The sequence below is a fragment of the Lampris incognitus genome, chromosome 11 (genome assembly GCF_029633865.1).
Source record: "Lampris incognitus isolate fLamInc1 chromosome 11, fLamInc1.hap2, whole genome shotgun sequence".
Taxonomy (NCBI): Eukaryota; Metazoa; Chordata; class Actinopteri; order Lampriformes; family Lampridae; genus Lampris; species Lampris incognitus.
Window position 1 is genome coordinate 59,963,334 of NC_079221.1, and position 19,609 is coordinate 59,982,942.

The 19,609-nt window shown below is 41.3% G+C and overlaps 2 non-coding genes and 2 pseudogenes across 2 annotated transcripts; all 4 read left to right on the plus strand.

The window, feature by feature from the left end:
• Positions 1–3,658: 3,658 nt before the first annotated feature.
• On the plus strand, positions 3,659–3,870 carry LOC130121321 (small nucleolar RNA U3). The gene has a single exon (XR_008811052.1). It is a non-coding gene; the product is annotated as a small nucleolar RNA U3 (small nucleolar RNA).
• Positions 3,871–12,994: 9,124 nt separating this feature from the next.
• LOC130121329 (small nucleolar RNA U3) lies at positions 12,995–13,198 on the plus strand (annotated as a pseudogene).
• A 2,340-nt stretch (positions 13,199–15,538) lies between these two features.
• LOC130121315 (small nucleolar RNA U3) lies at positions 15,539–15,753 on the plus strand. Its single transcript, XR_008811046.1, has one exon. It is a non-coding gene; the product is annotated as a small nucleolar RNA U3 (small nucleolar RNA).
• A 988-nt stretch (positions 15,754–16,741) lies between these two features.
• LOC130121334 (small nucleolar RNA U3) lies at positions 16,742–16,916 on the plus strand (annotated as a pseudogene).
• Positions 16,917–19,609: the final 2,693 nt, after the last annotated feature.

The following is a 19,609-nucleotide window of genomic DNA, read 5'->3' on the forward strand; positions in this document are numbered from 1 at the left end:
ACTTACTCCAAGAAACTTGGTACTTTCCTTCAGAAATGCCATTGCCGTGGTCAGCTTGGCTACTGCGAAGAGTTGGACTTTGTTGCTGTGGTATTCTCTGTGTGATTGTTTGGCTGAGCTGATAAAACCCTTACAACTAAGCGAAAAATGTAGAAAGAGTCGTCCATTAATTTAATCTAAAACGTATACTCTGAGAGGTTTGGTACTTTCCATCAGAAATGCCATTGCCGTGGTTAGCTTGGCTACGACAGAGTCTGCTGCTGTTGTATTTCTGCAGGATTGTCCGAGTGAACAGGTAAAACCCTTACCATAAGTGAAACATGTAGAAAGAGCCGTCCATTAATGTTATCTAAAACTTTCACTCCGAGAAGCTTGGTACTTTCCATCAGTAATGCCATTGCCGTAGTTAGCTTGGCTACTACGAAGTTAGTCTCTGTTGCTGTGGTATTCTCTGTGCGATTGACTGCCTGAGCTGACAAAAACCTTACACTAAACGATATATGTAGAAAAGCCGTCCATTAATGTTATCCAAAACTTTCACTCCGATAAGCTTGGTACTTTCCATCAGAAATGCCATTGCTGTGGTTAGCTTGGCTATCACGAAGAGCTCGTCTCTGTTGCTGTGGTATCCTCTGTGCGATTGTCTGCCTGAGCTTATAAAACCCTTACCATAAGTGACACATGTAGAAAGTGCCGTCCATTAATGTTATCTAAAACTTTCACTCCGAGAAGCTTGGTACTTTCGATCAGGAATGCCATTGCCGTAGTTACCTTGGCTACTACGAAGAGTTGGTCTCTGTTGCTGTGGTGTTCTCTGTGCTATTGACTGACTGAGCTGATAAAACCGTTACACTAAGCGAAATATATAGAAAGAGCTGTCCAGTAATTTTATCCAAAACGTTCACTCCGAGAAGCTTGATACTCCCCATCAGGAATGCCATTGCCGTAGTTAGCTTGGCTACTACGAAGAGTTAGTCTCTGTTGCTGTGGTAATCTCTTTTCGATTGTCTGCCTGAGCGGATAAAACCCTTACAACTAAGCGAAACATGTAGACAGAACCGTCAATTTTATCCAAAGCTTTTACTCCGAGAAGCTTCGTACTTTCCATCAGAAATGCCATTGCCGTGGTTAGCCTTGGCTACTGCGAAGAGTTGGTCTCTTTTGCTGTGGTAATCTATGTGCAATTGTCTGCCTGAGCTGATAAAACCCTTACGCTAACCAAACCGAAACATTGTAGAAAGAGCATATGTTAAGATCCAAAACTGTCACTCCCATTCCCATGGTGAGCTTTGATAATGAGAAGATTTAGTCTCTGTTGCTGTGAGATTGTTTGCCCGAGTAGATAAAACCCTTACCCAATCCCAAACCCTACCTCAACCAAAACATGAAGAAAGTCATCAGTTAATTTGATACAAAATGGTGACTACGAAAAACTAGGTACTTTATTTCAGAATTGTCATTGCTGTGTTTAGCTTGCCTACAGTGAAGTGTTAGTCTCTGTTGTTGTGCTATTCTGTGTGGGATTGTCTGCCTGAGCAGGTAAAACCCTTACCCTATACCAACCGGAACATGTAGAAAGAGCAATCTGTTAGTTTTATCTGAAACTATCTATGTTCAGAAATGCTACTGCGAAGAGGTAGTCGCTGTTGCTGTGGTATCGTTTGCCTGAGCAGATAAAACTCTTACCCAAACTCATCCCTAACCGAAAGATGTAGAAAGAGAAATCTGTTAATTTTATCCAAACCTTTCAGTTGGAAAAGCTCCGTACTTTCCATTAGAAATGACTGTCATGGATAGCTTGGCTACTGCGAAGAGTTATTCTCTGGTGTGGGATTGTTTGACTGAGCAGATAAAACCCTTACGCTTAGCGAAATATGTAGAAAGAGCCGTCCAGTAATTTTATCCAAAGCTTTCACTCCCGAGAAGCTTGGTACTTTCCATCAGAAATGCCCTTGCCGTGGTTAGCTTGGCTACTGCGAAGAGTTATTCTCTGTTGCTGTCGTATTCTTCGTGCGATTGTCTACCTGAGCTGATAAAACCCTTACCCTAACTGAAAAATGTAGAAACAGCCTCCGTGAATTTTTTCCTGAAACTATCACCCAGAAGCTCGGTACTTGAGAAGAGCAATGCCATTGCTGTGTTTTGCTTGGCTACGGCGAAGTTAGCCTCTGTTGCTGTGGGATTGTCTGCCTGAGCAGGTAAAACCCTTACGCTAACCAAATCGAAACATTGTTGTAAGAGCATATTTAAATAAGATCCAAAACTGTCACTCCGAGAAGCCTAGTACTTTCCATCAGAAATGCCATTGCCATGGTGAGCTTTGCTATTGTGAAGAGTTAGTCTCTGTTGCTGTGAGATTGTTTGCCTGAGCAGATAAAACCCTTACGCAAACCCTACCTCAACCAAAACATGAAGAAAGTCATCAGTTAATTTGATCCAAAATTGTGTCTACGAGAAAGTCGGTACTTTATTTCAAAATTGTCATTTCTGTGTTTAGCTTGGCTACCGCGAAGTGGTAGTCTCTGTCGCTGTGGGATTGTCTGTCTGAGCAGATAAAACACTTACCCTAACCCAACCGAAACATGTAGAGAGAACCATCCGTTTATTTTACCCAAAACTATCGCTGCGACAAGCTCGCTGCTCTCCATCAGAAATGCCATTGCTGTGGTTGGCTTGGCTACCATCAAGACTGTCTGTTGCTGTGGTATTTCTATGGGATTATCTGGCTGAGCAGATAAAACCCTTACTCTTAAGTGAAACATGTAGAAAGAGTCATCTGTTAATTTCATCCGGAACTATCACTCCGAGAAGCTCGGTACTTTCCATCAGAAATGACTTTGCTGTGGTTAGTTTGGCTACTATGAAGAGTTAGTCTCTGTTGCCGTGGGATTGTCTGCCTGAGCAGATAAAACCCTTAGCGTAACTCTACTCTAACCAAAAGATGTGTAACGACCCAATCCTTAATTTTATCCAAAGATTTTATTCCGAGCAGCTCGGTACATTCCATCTGAAATGCCATTACCGTGGTTAGCTTGTCTATCGAAGTTATTCTCTGTTGCATTGGTATTCTCTAAGATTTTCTGCCTTAGCAGGTAAAATCCTAACCCTATCTCAACCGAAACATCTAGAAAGAGCAATCCGTTAATTTTATCTGAAACTATCACTCCATGTTCAGAAATGCTACTGCGAAGAGGTAGTCCCTGTTGATGTGATATTGTTAGCCTGAGCAGACAACACTCTTAGCCTAACTCATCCCTAACGGAAAGATGTAGAAAGAGCAATCTGTTAATTTTATCCAAACATTTCAGTTGGAAAAGCTCAGTATTTTCCATCAGAAATGACTTTGTCATGGATAGCTTGGCTACTGCTAAGTTATTCTCTGTTATTTTTTTGTGGGATTGTCTGACTGAGCAGATAAGCCCTAACCCAAACCTTATCTCAAGTGAAACATGTAGAAAGCTCTCCGTTAATTTTATGCAAAACTTTTAATCTGAAAAGCTCAGTACTTTCCATCAGAAATACCATTGCTGTGGTTAGCTTGGCTACTGCGACGAGTTGGTGTCTTGATGTGGTTTTCTCTGTAGGATTGTGTGCCTGAGCAGATGAAAGCCTTGCCCTAACCGAAAGATGTAGAGCCATCCGTTACGTTTAGCCAAACCTAATCCTACTTTCGGCGATAAGTTCTTTAGTTTTATCGTGAGAAATGTTTTTCTAAAGTGAGTCCCGCCACCCACGATGTTGAGCTGGCGTGCTTCTTCCTGAGCGCTAAGCGGGTACAGAGAAGTGGTTTAATCACAAGCTCTGTGCTTTAGATGACGTTCAATGTTCCTTTCATGGGAGCATCAAGAGAAGGGGCATGTTCTGAGTGGTAAAAAGGAAAAAAGTGCAGAAATTCATCAATTTGATCTAACGCTAAACCTTAGTCTTAACTCTTAAAACATTAAATTGCAATTGCAGAAAAGTTCAATTAAAAAAAAAAAACAACAAACAAACAAAAAACACTTGTATTGTTCCAAACCCCACCAACAACTTTTCAAGTTTAAAACGGGATAAAGTAATCAAGTTATAAAACGATGGGAGATCAGTTGTAATGAATAAACACCCAAATTGCCCTTAGACTTAACCAATCAAACTCTATCCATATCCCTAACCCTAATTCTGGGGGTATTTCTAGTCCAGCACTTGGGCATTGGCGGTGGTGCTCAGTTGACATATGTTGGCTCTGGCATTCAACCCTAACCATAAAGTTAACCGAGTATTTTCAATCTGAAATGCCGTTGGCTTGGGTACCGCGAAGAGTTGGTCTCTTGCTGTGGGGTTTACTGTGGGATTTGTTGCCTGAGCAGATAAAACCTTTACCCTAATACAAACCCTAACCCAACCCAAACGTGTTGAAAGAGCCATCTGTTAATTTTATCCAAATCTTGCATACCGAGAAGCTCTGTACTTTCCATCAGAAATGCTATTGTTAGCTTGGCAACCTCCAAGACAGTCTCTGTTGCTATGGTATTATTTGTGGGATTAATTCTTAGCAGGAGCCAAGCTAACCACGGCAATGGTATTTCTGGTGAAAGATACGGAGTGTTTCGGAGCTTGTGGTTCGGATATAATTAGCGGCTGGCTCTTTCTACATATTTTTGTTAGGTTTAGTATAAGGGTTTTATCTTTTTAGGCAGACAGTTGCTGTTGTATTTCTGCGGGATTGTCCGCCTGAACAGATAAGCCCTTACAACTAAGCGAAACATGTAGAATGAGCCGTCCATTAATTTTATCCAAAACTTTTACTCCGAGAAGTTTGGTACTTTTCATCAGAAATGCCATTGCCGTTGTTAGCTTGGCTACCACGAAGAGTTGGTCTCTGTTGCTATTGTAATATCTGCGGGATTGTCCGCCTGAACAGAGAAAATCCTTACTATAAATGAAACATTTAGAAAGAGCCGTCCATTAATGTTATCCAAGACTTTCACTCCGAGAAGCTTGGTAATTTCCATCAGTAATGCCATTGCCGTAGTTAGCTTGGCTACTACGAAGAGTTAGTCTCTGTTGCTGTGGTATTCTCTGTGCGATTGTCTGCCTGAGCTGATAAAACCCTTACTCTAATTGAAACATGTAGAAACAGCCTCCATGAAATTTTTTTCCGAAACTGTCACTCAGAAAGTCGGTACTTGAGAAGAGCAGTGCCATTGCTGTGGTTAGCTTGGCTTACGACGAAGTTAGTCTCTGTTGCTGTGGGATTGTCTGCCTGAGCAGGTAAAACACTTAAGCTAACCAAAACGAAACGTTGTAGAAAGAGCATACGTCAATAAGATCCAAAACTGTCACTCCGAGAAGCTGGGTACTTTCCATCAGAAATGCCATTGCCGTGGTGAGCTTTGCTACTGCGAAGGGTTAGTCTCTGTTGCTGTGAGATTGTTTTCTTGAGCAGATAAAACCCTTGACCAAACCCTACCTCAACCAAAACATGAAGAAAGTCAGTTAGTTTGATCCAAAATTTCGAGTACGAGAAAGTCGGTACTTTATTTAAGAATTTTCATTGCTGTTTAGCTTGGCTACCGTGAAGTGTTAGTCTCTGTTGCTGTGCTATTTTGTGTGGGATTGTCTGCCTGAGCAGGTAAAACACTTAAACTAAACCAACCGAAACATGTAGAAAGAGCCATCCGTTTATTTCAGCCAAAACTATTGTGCGAGAATCTTGCTACTCCATCAGAAATGCCGTTGGCTTGGCTACCACCAAGACTGTCTGTTGCTGTGGTATTTCTTTGGGATTATCTGGCTGAGCAGATAAAACCCTTACTCTTACGTGAAACATGTAGAAAGAGTCGTCTGTTAATTTCATCCGGAACTATCACTCCGAGAAGCTCGGTACTTTCCATCAGAAACGACTTTGTTGTGGTTAGTTTGGCTACTATGAAGAGTTGGTCTCTGTTACTGTGGTGTTTTCTTTGGGATTGTGTGGCTGAGCAGATAAAACCCTTACCCTAACCCAAATCCTACCTCAAGCGAAACCTGTAGAAAGCGCTGTCCGTTAATTTTATGCAAAGCTTTTACTCTGAGAAAGCTCTCTACTTTCCATCAGAAATACCATTGCTGGGGGTGCTGGTGAGCAGTAACATGTGAGGACGTCTTTAGATTGAGCTCCTGATCAGGGCGAACTTTTCATTAATATTTTAACTTTTCAGATCAAACACAGATAAATTAGGTTTAACACACACGACACTTAACCGCTAGCACACCGGACTCACAACCCTGTACTTGCATATCGATCATCTAGAAGACGCGATGGGCAAAAACAAATCCAGCAGTGACCAGGCCGCTAAAGCCTCGGGCTCTGGAGGAGGTACCAGGAGACAGGCCAGTACACCAGGAGCCGTGGAGGGGGCCGCAGGAGGACAACAACCCCGCAGCAGGACCGCTATCTGGTCCTTTGTGCCAGGAGGAGCACTGCCGGAGCCCTACAAAACGACCTTCAACAGGCCACTAATGTGCAGGTTTCTGCTCAAACGGTGAGAAACAGAATGCATGAGGATGGTATGAGGGCCCGACGTCCACAATTGGGGCCTGTGCTCACAGCCCAACACCTTGCAGCCCGATTGACCTTTGCCAGAGAACATCTTGGTTGGCAGATTCGCCATTGGCGCCCTGTGCTCTTCACAGATGAGAGCAGGTTCACACTGAACACATGTGACAGACATGAGAGAGTCTGGAGACGCTGTGGAGAACGTTCTGCTGCCTGCAACATCCTCCAGCATGACCGGTTTGGCGGTGGGTCAGTGAAGGTCTGGGGAGGCATATCCTTGGAGGGCCGCACAGATCTCTACGTGCTAGCCAGAGGTACCATGACTGCCATTAGGTACCAGGATGAGATCCTCAGACCCATTGTCAGACCATATGCTGGTGCAGTGGGCCCTGGGTTCCTGCTCATGCATGACAATGCTCGTCCTCATGTGGCCAGAGTGTGTCAGCAGTTCCTGTATGTCGAGGGCATTGATGCTATGGACTGGCCTGCACGTTCCCCAGACCTGAATCCAATCGAGCACCTCTGGGACATCATGTCTCGTACCATCCGCCAACACGATGTCGCACCACAGACTGTCCAGGAGTTGACCGATGCCCTGATCCAGGTCTGGGAGGAGATCCCTCAGGAGACCATCCGTCGTCTCATCAGGAGCATGCCCAGACGTTGTAGAGAGAGCATACAGGCACGTGGAGGCCACACACACTACTGAGCCTCATTTTGAATCGTCTTGAAGAAGTTGGATCAGCCTATGTTCTCATTTTCCACTTTGATTTTGAGTATGATTCTGAATCCAGACCTTAATGGGCTAATGATTTTGATTTCCATTGATCATTCTTAGGTTATTTTGCTCTAAACACATTCCTCTGTCAAAGATTTTCAGCTGAAATATTTCATTCATCGAGGTCCATATTATGTTTTTAGGTGTTCCCTTTATTTTTTTGAGCAGTGTATTTGTGGCTAACTGGTATTGGCGGCTAATTGATATTAGCTGCCAAGTGCCAACAGCTAGCGGAAGTAACTAGCTAAGACACCAAGACAACAGGGTCATGTTATGGTTTAACTTTATCTATTTACCTTAACTTTTGTAATTTGAGACTCACAGATAATGTTACATTTTTCATTTAATAAGTGTCTCATACCTGCTGCCCATTTAAAAAAAAGCTATTTTTCTGTTTTATTATCGTGTGTGTGCATGTATGTGTGTATGGATGCTAATTATTATGAGACCCGTAACAGTGCTTTGGTGACGACTGCTAGGGCGACACCCAGGTCAGTGTCACTTACCTACAAAGGAACTGTATTATAACTGCTGTTATATGGGTGTAGATATATTTTTCTTTTTTAATTTTTTTTAATATGGGTGTTGATATATAGTTCTTAGGTATATAAATACTTTTTGGATTTAATATAATCTTAACAAGACCACTGTTCGCCCTGGTTGGGGCTTGTTAGAAGGTTTCTATATGGTTATTTGCCAGGTTATACTAGAAATGGGGGATGCGATCTCTAGGGAATTAGTAGATCAGCATGGGTTCTCAAGGCTCTGTTTTTGTTTTGTAGCTAGTAGGCAGGGACTTTTTCTTTTCTTTTCTCTTTTCATTTTTAGAAAAAATGTTTGACACTCAGAATACAGGTTATCTTCGTTTTTTGAGCTGGACTATAAAGGGAATTCACAATCCAGTAAAGCGTAGTAGGGTTTTTGTACATTTAAAATCTTTGAGAGCTGATGTCATGTTCTTACAGGAAACCCACCTTCGGTCAAGTGAACACACAAAACTAAAAAAAAAGCTTGGATAGGACAAATTTTCTGTTCCAGGAATGAGAACAGAACGCGGGGCACGGCCATCTTGATCAGGAAGGGTATCCCATTCGTTCCACTACTGACTATTTCTGACCCCAGGGGAAGGTATGTGATAGTGACGGGTAACCTGTATGGTACACTTGTGGCACTGGCAAATGTATATGGACCAAACTGGGATGACCCACTTTTTTTCTCTAGTTTCATAGCAGCCCTCCCAGACTTAAATAATTACCGATTAATATTGGGGGGAGATTTTAATTGTGTATTACATCCATATTTGGACAGATCAAACCCAAGACCTAATAGTAAAGTTTCGAAGGCAGGTGCTGTTATTCATTCATTTATGGAATCCTACTCTCTTTTTGATCCCTGGAGAAGAAACAACCCAACTACTAAACAATACTCCTTTTTTTCCCCAGTGCACCATTCTTACTCAAGGATTGATTTTTTTTTTCTCCTGGATAGTAGGGTCCTTCCTATGGTTAGGGGGAGCCAATATAATATTATTTTGGATCATAGTCCTGTACATCTAGATATAGGTTTCATAGACTGCCCTAAACCCCAACGCACCTGGCGATTTGATCCTCTATTACTGTCCAGGGACTCCTTTAAAATTTTTCTCTCCCAGCAGATAGATATCTTTATGGAATTCAACCATACTCTGGATATGCCACTAACTATTGTTTGGGAGGCTCTCAAAGCCTACCTTAGAGGCCAAATAATCTCATACACAGCACATGAGAGAGAGAAACATAAACAACGTCTAACAGAACTGTCCCATAGTATAGCGGAAGTGGACCATTCATATGCCAATTCCCCAACACCTGAACTTTATAAGAAAAAATTATTAAAAACAGAATTCGACAAACTCTCCATTAAACAAACGGAACAATTCTTTAAATCAAAAGACATTTTATGAGTATGGAGAGAAAGCTGGAAAACTATTAGCCCATCAGGTTAGACAGTCCATAGCCGCTAACACTATTTCTGAAATTTGCACAGCAGCTGGGGTAAAGACTGCCGACCCTGACACCATCAATAACCAGTTTAAACAATTTTATATTACCCTTTATAGTTCAAAACTGCCCAGCGACTTGTTGCATATTTCAACTTTTTTAGACTGTCTGACCACACCAAAATTGCCCTTGAAGACAGAGCACAGATAGACAGAGATATCAACAGAGGAAGTGATACAAGCAATTAAATCCATGCAGAGCAACAAAGCACCAGGTCCGGATGGTTTCACAATTGAAATGTATAAAGAATTTGCTACCAAGCTGGCACCAATACTTAACCTGATGTATCAGGAAATTTTTAACCAACAGAAATTGCCCCAAACTATGATGCAGGCAATCATATCAGTGTTACTTAAAGAAAAAGATCCCCTAATGTGTGGCTCCTACCGTCCTGTAAGCTTGTTGAATTGCGACTACAAAATCCTTACAAAAAATCTTGGCCACCCGTATTGAAACTGTTGTCCCAACGGTTGTTAACCCTGATCAAACTGGTTTTATACCAGGCAGGCAGTCGTTCTATAACATGCGCCGCCTATTTAATGTACTATACACACCACATTCCGTAGAACAGACAGAAGTAGTGATTTCTTTAGATGCTGAGAAGGCATTTGACCGCATCGAATGGCAATATCTATTTGCTGTTCTAGAAAGGTTTGGCTTTGGTTTCACATTCCTAGCATGGGTTAAAATATTGTATTGCTCACCGACAGCCGCAGTGCGGACGATTAATATTATTTCTGATTATTTTTCACTCCATAGGGGCTGCAGACAGGGCTGCAGCCTCTCTCCTTACTTGTTCGATTTGGCAATTGAGCCACTCGCTATAGCTCTTAGGGCAGAGGATGGCATTAAAGGTATCTCAAGAGGTGGTAAATTGCATAAGGTATCACTTTATGCAGATGACCTGTTGTTATATATATCCAACCCAATAGAATCTATACCAAGACTATTACTTACCCTGGATAACTTTGGTCGCCTGTCGGGTTATAAGATAAATTATTCAAAGAGCTTGCTTTTTCCGATTAACCACACTGATAGACTACTCTAGCTTTCCATTCAAACTTGAACATAATGTATTTACATATTTAGGAATCAAAGTCACTCATACAATGGGAAGGTTATATAACCATAACTTTAAAACACTAATAGAACAAACAAAACAAGATTTTAAAAAGTGGTCAACGCTACCAATTTCATTAGCGGGCCGCATTAATATAATTAAAATGACAGTCTTACCCAGATTTCTCTATCTTTTTCAAATGATTCCCATATTCATACCTAAGACAACTTTTCAACAATTAGATAGATTAATTTCATCATTCATCTGGAACAATTCAAACCCCAGGATGAAGAAAATATACTTGGAGGTCCCTAAGGAGACAGGGGGATTAGGTTTGCCTAACTTTATTTGTTACTACTGGGCTGCGAACATTGTAAAACTTTTACATTGGGCATTTACATATGAGAATCAACAGGGTACAGATTGGGTTCACATGGAACTCTTATCCAATCCTTTACCGATACTCACCTCTCCACTACCACATAATCGTAACATACAAATAACAAACCCAGTGGTTAAAGCTTCACTTAGGATATGGCTCCAGTTTAGGAGGCATTTTGGATTAAAGCATGCTAGCGGTCTTTTTCCAGTAGCAAATAATCAATTCTTCTTGCCATCTGTGTTAGATAACACATTTCAACTTTGGCATAGAAATGGACAGGTGTTTTTCTGTGATCGATTTACAGATGGAACATTCGCCTCATTTGAAACACTTACCAAAGACCATAACATACCCAGATCCCATTTTTTTAGATACCTTCAAATCCGTAGTTTTGCCAAGGAAGTGTTTCCCTCATTTCCGTATCTGCCAAACAGGAGCCAATTAGATGTTATCCTAGAGAAGGATCCCTTTGGGGAAAAAACGGGTCTCTATAATTTACACACTGATACAGGAATTGAAACAGATATCCTGGGACAAAACAAAAACTGCATGGGAGAGAGATTTGGGTGTAGAGCTTTCTGAAGAGGCATGGCGGGACAGCTTAACTCGTATTCATACGTCTTCATTGTGTATACGACATGGGTTAATTCAGTTTAAGGTGCTTCACCGTCTTCACTACTCAGGACAAGCTTGCCAGAATCTTTCCCACCACAGACCCTAGCTGTCCGAGGTGCAGTCATAGTCCAGCCTCGGTGGGACACATGTTCTGGGCATGCCCCTCCCTCAACAGTTATTGGGGACAGATATTTAATGTATTCTCACATATCTGTAAACAGACCATAAACCCCGATTTTCACACAGCCGTCTTTGGCATACCACCCCCTAACTGTAAGGTCACAACTTTGCAGGCAAATGCTCTAGCATTTGCCTCATTACTAGCACGCAGACTTATCCTATTTAACTGGAAGTCAAATAAAGCGCCATCATTTTTGAAGTGGTTGAGGGAGGTGCTGTCCTTTCTACCTTTAGAAAAGCTCCGATATAAAATATGTAAAACCCGCAAAAACTTTACTTTGACCTGGAGTCCTTTCATAGACTTTATTGAAGGGTTTCCCTTTTATTGAATGTACTTTTTATTTACCTGGTTGTAACGAAAATACTCATAGATATGTGTACAACTTTATATTTTCTTCAAAAATATGGTTATTATGTGGAATTGGAATAAGAAATCCCTGCGTAGTCCTTTTTTTTTTTTTGAGCCTTGGGGGGGGAGGGGGGATTACTGCATGTTTATTTTTGTTGTTGTTCGTGTGCTTTGTATACCTGTTCCAAAAAAACTTGAAAATTGGAAAATGAAGTTTATTTAAAAAAAGAAAAAGAAATGACTCTGCTGTGGTTAGTTTGGCTACTATGAAGAGTTGGTCTCTGTTGCTGTGGGGTTTACTGTGGGATTTGCTGCCTGAGCAGGTAAAACCCTTACCGTAACTCTACTCTAACCAAAAGATGTGGAACGACCCAACCCTTAATTTTATCCAAAGATTTTATTCCGAGCAGCTCGGTACATTCCATCTGAAATGCCATTATCGTGGTTAGCTTGTCTATCGAAGTTATTCTCTGTTGCATTGGTATTCTCTAAGATTTTCTGCCTTAGCAGGTAAAACCCTATCTTAACCGAAACATCTAGAAAGAGCAATCCGTTAATTTTATCTGAAACTATCACTCATGTTCAGAAATGCTACTGCGAAGATGTAGTCCCTGTTGATGTTGTATTGTTAGCCTGAGCAGACAACACACTTAGCCTAACTCATCCCTAACCGAAAGATGTAGAAAGAGCAATCAGTTAATTTTATCCAAACCTTTCAGTTGGAAAAGCTCAGTATTTTCCATCAGAAATGACTGTCATGGATAGCTTGGCTACTGCTAAGAGTTATTCTCTGTTGTGTTGTTTTTCTTTTTGTGGGATTGTCTGACCGAGCAGATAAGCCCAAACCTTATCTCAAGTGAAACATGTAGAAAGCTCTCTCCGTTAATTTTATGCAAAACTTGTACTCTGAAAAGCTCAGTACTTTCCATTAGAAATACCATTGCCGTGGTTAGCTTGGCTACTGCGACGAGTTGGTGTCTTGCTGTGGTATTCTCTGTAGGATTGTGTGCCAGAGCAGATGAAACCCTTGCCCTAACCGAAAGATATAGAGCCATCCGTTACGTTTAGCCAAACCTAATCCTACTTTCGGGGATAAGTTCTTTAGTTTTATCGTGAGAAATGTTTTTCTAAAGTGAGTCCCGCCACCCACGATGTTGAGCTGGCGTGCTTCTTCCTGAGCGCTAAGCGGGTACACAGAAGTGGTTAATCACAAGCTCTGTGTTTTAGATGACGTTCCTTTCATGGGAGCATCAAGAGAAGGGGCATGTTCTGAGTGGTAAAAAGGAAAAAAAGTGCAGAAATTCATCAATTTGATCTAAACCTTAGTCTTAACTCTTAAAAAATTAAATTGCAATTGCAGAAAAGTTCAATTTGAAAAAAACAACAAACAAAAAACACTTGTATTGTTCCAAACCCCACCAACAACTTTTCAAGTTTAAAACGGGAAAAAGTAATCAAGATATAAGACGATGGGAGATCAGTTGTAACGAATAAACACCCAAATTGCCCTTAGACTTAACCAATCAAACTCTATCCATATCCCTAACCCTAATTCTGGGGGTATTTCTAGTCCAGCACTTGGGCATTGGCGGTGGTGCTCAGTTGACATGTGTTGGCTCTGGCATTCAACCCTAACCATAAAGTTAACCGAGTATTTTCAATCTGAAATGCCGTTGCTGTGGTTAGCTTGGCTACCGCGAAGAGTTCTCTGTTGCTGTGGGGTTTACTGTGGGATTTGCTGCCTGAGCAGATAAAACCTTTACCCTAATACAAACCCTAACCCAACCCAAACGTGTTGAAAGAGCCACCTGTTAATTTTATCCAAATCTTGCATACCGAGAAGCTCTGTACTTCCCATCAGAAATGCTATTGTTAGCTTGGCAACCTCCAAGACAGTCTCTGTTGCTATGGTATTATTTGTGGGATTAATTCTTAGCAGGAGCCAAGCTAACCACGGCAATGGTATTTCTGGTGGAAGATACGGAGTGTTTCGGAGCTTGTGGTTCGGATATAATTAGCGGCTGGCTCTTTCTACATATTTTTGTAAGGGTTGGGTTAGGTTTAGTGTAAGGTTTTATCGGCTTAGGCAGACAGTCTCTTGCTGTTGTATTTCTGCGGGATTGTCCGCCTGAACAGATAAAACCCTTACAACTAAGCGAAACATGTGGAAAGAGGCGTCCATTAATTTTATCCAAAACTTTTACTCCGAGAAGTTTGGAACTTTCCATCAAAAAAGCCATTGCCGTGGTTAGCTTGGCTACCACGAAGAGTTGGTCTCTGTTGCTATTGTAATATCTGCGGGATTGTCCGCCTGAACAGATAAAATGCTTACCATAAATGAAACATTTAGAAAGAGCCGTCCATTAAGGTTATCTAAAGCTTTCACTCCGAGAAGCTTGGTAATTTCCATCAGTAATGCCATTGCCGTAGTTAGCTTGGCTACTACGAAGAGTTAGTCTCTGTTGCTGTGGTATTCTCTGTGCCATTGTCTGCCTGAGCTGATAAAACCCTTACTCTAAGTGAAACATGTAGAAACAGCCTCCGTGAAAAAACATTTTCCGAAACTGTCACTCAGAAAGTCGGTACTTGAGAAGAGCAGTGCCATTGCTGTTTAGCTTGTCTACGACGAAGTTAGTCTCTGTTGCTGTGGGATTGTCTGCCTGAGCAGGTAAAACACTTACGCTAACCAAAATGAAACATTGTAGAAAGAGCATACATCAATAAGATCCAAAACTGTCACTCCGAGAAGCTGGGTACTTTCCATCAGAAATGCCATTGCCGTGGTGAGCTTTGCTACTGCGAAGGGTTAGTCTCTGTTGCTGTGAGAGTTTTCCTGAGCAGATAAAACCCTACCTCAACCAAAACATGACGAAAGTCAGTTAGTTTGATCCAAAATTTCGAGTACGAGAAAGTCGGTACTTTATTTCAGAATTGTCATTGCTGTTTAGCTTGGCTACCGTGAAGTGTTAGTCTCTGTTGCTGTGCTATTTTGTGTGGGATTGTCTGCCTGAGCAGGTAAAACACTTAAACTAAACCAACCGAAACATGTAGAAAGAGCCATCCGTTTATTTTAGCCAAAACTATCGCTGCGAGAAGCTTGCTACTCCATCAGAAATGCCATTGCCATGGTTGGCTTGGCTACCACCAAGACTGTCTGTTGCTGTGGTATTTCTTTGGGATTATCTGGCTGAGCAGATAAAACCCTTGGGTGAAACATGTAGAAAGAGTCGTCTGTTAATTTCATCCGGAACTATCACTCCGAGAAGCTCGGTACTTTCCATCAGAAACGACTTTGTTGTGGTTAGTTTGGCTACTACGAAGAGTTGGTCTCTGTTACTGTGGTGTTTTCTTTGGGATTGTGTGGCTGAGCAGATAAAACCCTTAACCTAACCCAAATCCTACCTCAAGCGAAACTTGTAGAAAGCGCTGTCCGTTAATTTTATGCAAAGCCTTTACTCTGAGAAGCTCTCTACTTTCCATCAGAAATACCATTGCCGTGGTTAGCTTGGCTACTGCGACGAGTTGGTCTCTATTGCTGTGGTATTGTCTGCCAGAGCAGATAAAACTCTTAGCCCAACCGTAACCAAAAGATATAGAGCCATCCATTGAGTTTATCAAAACCTAATACTAATTTCAGAGAATTTCTTTAGTTTTTATCTTGAGAAATGTTTTTCTAAAGTGCGAGTCCCGCCACCCACCATGATGAGCCTGGGGTGCTTCTCCCTGACCGCGAAGCAGGTAGAGAAGTGGTTTAATCACTCACTCTGCTTTTGGTGACCGTTCAGTGTTGCTTTTATGGAGTTATCAAGAGGAAGGAGCATGTTCTGTGTGGTAAAAAGGAGGTGCAAAAATGTAGAAATTCATCAATTTTATTAAACCTACCCCTCAAACTTAGTCCAAACCCTAAAAACATGACGATTGTAGAAGTGCAATTCAATAAAAGAAACCCACTTGTATTGCTGCAAACCCCACCAACAACTTTTCAAGTTTAAAACGGGATAAACTAATCAAGAGGGAAGACAATGGGGGATCAAGTGTAAAGAATAAACAACCTCCAAACAGATCCTATACCCAATCCATCAAACTCTCTCCAGATTCGTAACCCTAAACCCGGGTGTATCTGTAAGCCAGTATTTGGGCATTGTTGAGGCGCCTGGTTGACATGTGTTGGCTCTGGCATTCAATTCTAACCCTTACCTTTCACTCGGAGAAGCCTAGTATTTCCCGTCAAAAATGCCATTGCCATGGTTGGCGTGGCTAACATGAAGAGTTAATCTCTGTTGCTGTGGGATTTTCTGCCTGAGCAGGTAAAAACTTTACCTTAACACAAACCCTACCCTTACGTGTTGAAAGAGCCATATGTTGATTTTTATCCGAAGCTCTGTCCTTTCCATCAGAAATGCCATTGCAATGGTTAGCTTGGCAACTGCCAAGACAGTCTCTGTTGCTATGGTGTTCTTTGTGGGATTAATTCTTAGCAGAAGTCAAGCTAACCACGGCAATGGTATTTGACGGAAAATACTGTCACGGAGCTCAAGGTTTGGATATAATTAACGGATGGCTTTCTGTAAGGGTTGGGATAGGTTTAGTATAAGAGTTTTATCTGCTCAGGCAGACTGCCTGTTGCTGTGGTATTGTCTGTGGAACTACTTTTGAGTAGGAAAAACCCTCGCTAACCCCACGCCAACCCTGGCCAAAAGATGTAGAAAGAGACGGCCATTAATTTTATCCAAAACTTTCATTTTGAGAAGCTCGGTACTTTCCATCAGAAATGCCATTTCCGTCAAATTATGCAAACCTAATCCTAACCAAAAGATTCAGAAGACTACACTTTCAGTGGTCATTTCTGTCGTTCTTGGTTTGAAAAATTTTTTAAGTGCGAGTCCGCCACCCACGATGATGAGCTGCGGTGCTTCTGCCTGAGCATGAAGCAGGTACAGAGAAGTGATTTGATTACAAGCTCTGCTTTTGAGGCAAAGAGCGTGCTCTGAGTGGTAAAAGAAAAAAATTGAGAAAGCCATCAATTACTTTTATTTTAAACCTAACCCTAAAAACATTAAACTGCAATAGCAGTGAACTTCAACCAAAAAAAAAAGAATCACTTATAATGCTCCAAACCCCACCAACAACTTTTCAAGTTTAAAACGGAATAAACGGTGGATAATCCCAAGTTGTGCTTTTGAGTCAAGATGCATCCTCTGCTTGGTAAAATGGAGAAATCTATCAATTTTATTGAAACATAACTCTAAAAACAAACTGCCATAGCAAAGAACTTCAATTTAAAAAAAAAATCGTTTATAATGCTCCAAACCTCACCAGCAATTTTTCAAGTTTAACACGGGATAAACTAATCAAGATACAGGACAGTGGCAGATCAGTTGTAAAGAAGAAAAAACATCCACATTGAACCCATCAATCTCCATAACTCTCATATTGGGGTATTGCTAAGCCAGCACATGGGCACTGTCTGCCTGAGCAGAAAAACTTGACCCTAAACTCAAACACTACGTCAACCAAAACATGTAGCAAGGACCATCCGTTGATTTTTATCCAAAACTTTTACTACGATAAGCTTGGTTCTTTCCTTCAGGAATGCAATTGGCGTGGTTAGCTTGGCTACTGCGAAGAGTTAGTCTCTATTGCTGTGATATTCTCTGTGCGATTGTCTGCCTGAGCTGATAAAACTCTTACCATAAGTGAAACATGTAGAAAGAGCCGTCCATTAGTTTTATCCAAAACTTTCACTCCAAGAAGCTTGGTACTTGCCATCAGAAATGCCATTGCCGTGGTTAGCTTGGCTACTGCGAAGAGTTAGTATACGTTGCTCTGGTATTCTCTGTGCGATTGACTGCCTGAGCTGATAAACCCCTTATACTAAGTGAAATATGTTGAAAGAGCCGTTCGGTAATTTTATTCAAAATTTTTACTACGAGTACCTCTACTTTCTATCATAAATGCCATTGCCGTGGTTCGCTTGGTTACAATGAATAGTCTCTGTTGCTATGGTATTCTCTGTGCGATTATCTGCTTAAACAGGTAACACACTTACCCTAACCCAACGAAAACATGTAAGAAGAGCCATCCGTTAATTTTGTCCAAAACTTTCACTCCAAGATGCTCGGTTTTTCCTTCAAAAATGACATTGCCGTGGTTGCCTTGGCTACCACAAAGAGTTAGTCGCTGTTGTATTTCTGAGGGATTGTCCGCCTAAACAGATAAAACCCTTACTCTAAGTGAAACATTTAGAAAGCACTCCGTTAATTTCATCCAACATTTTCAGTCCGAGAAGCTCGGTTCTTAACTTCAGAAATGCCATTGCCGTTGTTTGCTTCGCTACTGCGAAGAGTTAGTCTCTGTTGCTGTGGTATTCTCTGTGAGATTGTCTGCCTGAGCAGATAATGCCCTTACAACTAAGTGAAATATATAGAAAAAGCCGTCCAGCGATTTTATCCAAAACTTTTATTACGAGTAGCTTGGTACTTTCCATCAGAAATTCCATTTTCGTAGTTAGCTTGGCTACAATGAAGAGTTAGTCTCTGTTGCTGTTGTATTTCTGCGATTGTCTGCTTAAACAGGTAACACACTTACCCTAACCGAACCACAACATGTAGAAAGAGCCGTCTGTTAATTTTATCCAAAACATTCACTCCAAGAAGCTCGATTCTTTGCTTCAGAAATTCCATTGCCGTGGTTAGCTTGGCTACCACGAAGAGTTGGTCTCTGTTGCTGTTGTATTTCTGAGGGATTGTCCGCCTAAACGGATAAAACCCTTACACTAAGCGAAATATGTTAAAAAAAAAAAAAAAAAAAAAAAAGCCGGGCATTAATATTACCCAAATCTTTCCCTCCAACAAGCTTGGTACTTTCCATCAGAAATGCCATTGCCCTGGTTAGCTTGGCTACCACGAATAGTTAGTCTCGGTTGTTGTTGTATTTCTGTGGGTTTGTCCGCCTGAACAGATAAAACCCTTACCGTAAGTGAAACATGTAGAAAGTGCCGTCCATTAATGTTATACAAAACTTTCACTTCGAGAAGCTTGGCACTTTCCATCAGGAATGCCATTGCTGCAGTTAGCTTGGCTACTACGAAGAGTCATTCTCTGTTGCTGTGGTGTTCTCTGTGCGATTGTTTGTCTGAGCTGATAAAACCCTTTCGCTTAGCGAAACATGTAGAAAGAGCGGTCCAGTAATTTTATCCAGATTTCACTCCGAGAAGCTTGGTACTTTCTTTCGGAAATAACTTTGCCATAGATAGCCTGGCTACTGCTAAGAATTATTCTTTGTTGTTGTATTTTTTTGTGGGATTGTCTGACTGAGCTGATAAAACCCTTACACTAAGCGAAATATGTAGAAAGAGCCGTTCAGCAATGCGACTACCTAACCCTATCACTCCATGTTCTATTGCTGTGGTATTGTTTGTCTGAGCAGATAAAAATCTTAGCCTAACTTATCCCTAACCGAAAAATGTAGAAAGAGCCCTCCATTAATTTTATCCAAAACTTTCACTCCAAGTAGCTCGGTTCTTTCTTTCAGAAATGACTTTGCCATTGATAGCCTGGCTACTGCTAAGAATTATTCTCTGTTGTGGTATTTTGTTTGTGGGATTGTCTGACTGAGCTGATAAAACCCTTACAACTAAGCGAAATATGGAGAAAGAGCTGTTCAGCAATGTTATCCAAAACTTTCACT